This window comes from Bombus affinis, unplaced genomic scaffold, assembly GCF_024516045.1.
Source record: "Bombus affinis isolate iyBomAffi1 unplaced genomic scaffold, iyBomAffi1.2 ctg00000473.1, whole genome shotgun sequence".
NCBI classification, from domain to species: Eukaryota; Metazoa; Arthropoda; class Insecta; order Hymenoptera; family Apidae; genus Bombus; species Bombus affinis.
Window position 1 is genome coordinate 40,001 of NW_026109125.1, and position 2,314 is coordinate 42,314.

The 2,314-nt window shown below is 50.4% G+C and overlaps 1 non-coding gene across 1 annotated transcript; it reads right to left on the reverse strand.

The window, feature by feature from the left end:
• Positions 1 to 1,918: 1,918 nt before the first annotated feature.
• On the reverse strand, positions 1,919 to 2,073 carry LOC126928020 (5.8S ribosomal RNA). The gene has a single exon (XR_007716180.1). It is a non-coding gene; the product is annotated as a 5.8S ribosomal RNA (ribosomal RNA).
• Between the last annotated feature and the right edge of the window lie 241 nt (positions 2,074 to 2,314).

Genomic DNA, 2,314 nt, shown 5'->3' on the forward strand with positions numbered 1-2,314 from the left:
GAAGGTGGTATTTTTTTTATCTCTATATGCGAAAATCGCCTCAAAGAGAAAAAAAAATAAAAATTCGAATAGAACGAGAACACTCTTTCCTTCCAGAGAAGCGTTTTAAGCATCGCGCCAAAGTGCCCTTTTCTTCGTACGTCGTATCATGTTCGAGCTAAGACTCACGCCAGACATCCTAAAACGATCGTCGGTGATTTTTAACGCCCGTCCTCAGTCTCTTACAGCCGTTTCTCTACTCTCGACAAATTCCAGCGGTTCCTTGTTTTCTGCCGGCACAGAGATCGAAACGGCAAAGTTTCTTTGCTCTGTACCGACGACGACGAAAACGCACGGGAACGCACGCAAGTGGAAAAGCGAGCGAGACGTACACTGTGGTGTGTTCGGGGACTGGACGACCGTCGACGTTAGGATGCGCGGTCCAGCGATAGACGCCGAAAAGGCATGGGATGACCAACACTCTCTGTTTTTCGAGTACTTGTAGCGCCGAATTGCCTTAAAAAAAATCACACGCGCGCACGACTATCACGTCGTACGCGCGTGTATACCTCGTCTTTAATTAAATCAAAGTTTCACTCCAGCCTCGCCAAAGGGGATCGTCTTCTTCCTCGTCTACGATCTCTTCTCCTGTACGTGTCCAGAGATTCTCTCTGGCATGACGACGACGACCATCCAACGACTTTGTAACGGACTCTCGTGCGCATCTTCGTCAGGTACGGAAACGTTGCGCAACACCTCGAGCTTGGTAAAACACCCGTAGCCGATCATAGACACGCGCTAGTTCGCACACGATTTCTACGATTTCCGACGAACGTGGCTTTGGGCCAGGGCCGGCGGGCAGAGAGATACGCGAACGACGGGGAAAATTCGTCCCGATACAAGTAACGCGTACTCTCCGATCTCCGCGCAACGCCTGGGGATCATCTCCCTAAGTCATCAGCGCTCGAAGAAATCACGTGTGCGTTCCCGGATCTACGGCTCTCTTTCGGGGATAAATTACAAGCACAGAGTATGTTAAACGCAACGACGACCCATCGATGCGACGGTCCTCGTCGTTGTCAGTCGCTCGCGCAGAGTATATCTCTACGCACGAAGAGACGGAGTGGGCATTAGATCCCTGGGGCTATTCGAGTAAAACGTCTTAAGAAAAGACGGTTGTACGGCAAAATTCCGCACCGTTACCAAGTTTACTTTTATCTGAGGCTGTTCTCCTTCTCTCCTCTCTCGACCGAGTTCCCATATTTGCTTTCTCTCAGTCTCGCCAAAATAATATTCATTTAAGACGACGTCGGGGGCGCGGACATCGTGCTCATCGAAAACCTGCAAACGTATGCAAATCTGCTGATATGAAAAAAAAATCGGTCACGAGGACAACACTACGTATATATATATATATATATATATATAATATATTCGATAACCGACACGAAGCGGTGCATAAGCGGGCGGTCGTACGAAAGGACGACTCACGACGCCGCTAGCACTCACGCAGGTCCGTGACGGTTCTCTCCGCTCTTATTCGTATCCTTCTTCGTGCGCTTCCTCCGACTCTGAAACGTTCTACGTATCGTAAGAACGACGGCGGGTTGTCGAAGGCACCAAGGGACAGAGAGAGACAGAGGTAGAGTTTCGTAGTGTCTCCCGTGAACACGATAGTTTATATATCGAGCATGCGTACGAATTGCACGGTCTCGACACGACCGCGACGAACGCCGACGAGCGTCCAACAATCGCTCGTACGTCGCGTACGTTCTCTCGCGTCCGCTCTTGTTCGTATCCTTCTTCGTGCGCTTCCTCCGACTCTGAAACGTTCTACGTATCGTAAGAACGACGGCGGGTTGTCGAAGGCACCAAGGGACAGAGAGAGACAGATAGAGAGGAACGACACGCAACGCAAGCAGTCTTAGGTTTACGTGAGCAACCCTCAGCCAGGCGTGGTCCAGGAATTGTATCCGTGGACCGCAATGTGCGTTCGAAATGTCGATGTTCATGTGTCCTGCAGTTCACACGTTGACGCGCAATTAGCTGCGTTCTTCATCGACCCACGAGCCAAGTGATCCACCGTTCAGGGTAATCTTTTCATATATTTTTTAAAACTCTTGTACTCCATGTACTCTTAATACTCGGTTCGAGCGAAGCCGAGATCCGACACGACCGACCAACGGGAATCGGACGCGCAGAAGTCGCCGGAAGATCGACGACACGAAAACGTTCGAAAATGAAATCCGACGAACGCGCGAAGATACGCGCGTCCGCCGGCCGGGCGAAAAGTACATTATGATATATAACAACCATCGAGATCGAAGCTCCGTTC